Consider the following 1,207-nt stretch of genomic DNA (forward strand, 5'->3'; position numbering starts at 1 on the left):
TCTTTACAGATGGTTGTGAGCCACCATGTGGTTGCCGGGAATTGAACTCGGGACCTTTGGAAGAGCAGGCAATGCTCTTAACCACTGAGCCATCTCTCCAGCCCTCTCTGTCATTTCTTGCACCTTTTAAAAGTTGCTTGATTGCACTTGCTGTTTACTCAAGTTGAAAGACTTTGGGGCACCTTAACATTACTGCACCCCCCTTCCTGGGAACCAGGACCCTGGTAACCAACCACGCGTGCACTGGAGTTTTGAGTACTTTCCATCCCCTTTGTAGTCTTTCTTCAATAGACCCGGACCCTGGAACTGGGGTGAGACGACCTGCAGGTTGTCCTCCTTGTAATCGCCATAACACTGACCAAGTAGAGTTAGTTGACCATTGTATGAACTAGTTAAAATAGTTGACAAATGATTTCTGGACTTCCCCTTTGATTCTGTACTACCCCCCTTGATTCTGTGGTTTTTTCCTTTAAAAGAGCCTACAATAGACAAAGTAAGGGGTCCTTCTCCTCTCGAGGCTGAGGGACCTCTGCCACGGCAGCAAAATAAAAGTTCCTCTTGGCCGCCCACCTCACTCCCTTGTGTCCCGGCAGAGGCCCGAGCGGCCAGCACGAGCACCGGCGACCATGTTCCGACGCAAGCTCATGGCCCTGGACTACCACAACCCTGCAGGCTTCAACTGCAAAGATGAAACAGAATTTAGAAACTTCATTGTTTAGCTTGAAGACCAGAAAATTAGACACTACAAGATTGAAGACAGAGGTAACCTGAGAAATATCCACAGCAGTGACTGGCCCAAGTTCTTCGAAAAGTATCTCAGAGATGTTAACTGTCCTTTCAAGATTCAGGAGTGACAGGAAACAATTGACTGGCTTCTTGGTTTAGCTGTTAGACTTGAATATGGAGATAATGCTGAAAAATACAAGGACTTAGTACCCGATAACAGGAAAAATACTGACGACACAGCTAAAAATGCAGAGCCATTGATCAACCTGGACGTAAATAATCCTGATTTTAAGGCTGGTGTCATGGCTCTGGCTAACCTTCAGATTCAACGTCATGATGATTACTTGGTAATGCTTAAGGCAATTCGCATTTTGGTTCAGGAGCGTCTAACACAGGATGCAGTTGCTAAAGCAAATCAAACGAAAGAGGGCTTACCTGTTGCTTTAGACAAACATATTCTTGGCTTTGACACAGGAGATGC

The 1,207-nt window shown here is 45.9% G+C and overlaps 1 pseudogene; it reads left to right on the top strand.

The window, feature by feature from the left end:
* Positions 1-567: 567 nt before the first annotated feature.
* Positions 568-1,207, top strand: part of LOC126507800 (RNA transcription, translation and transport factor protein-like) — a 3,285-nt pseudogene continuing 2,645 nt past the window's right edge.

This window comes from Alexandromys fortis, unplaced genomic scaffold, assembly GCF_014885135.2.
Source record: "Alexandromys fortis isolate MF-2015 unplaced genomic scaffold, M_Fortis_MF-2015_v1.1 scaffold_26, whole genome shotgun sequence".
Lineage (NCBI taxonomy): Eukaryota > Metazoa > Chordata > Mammalia > Rodentia > Cricetidae > Alexandromys > Alexandromys fortis.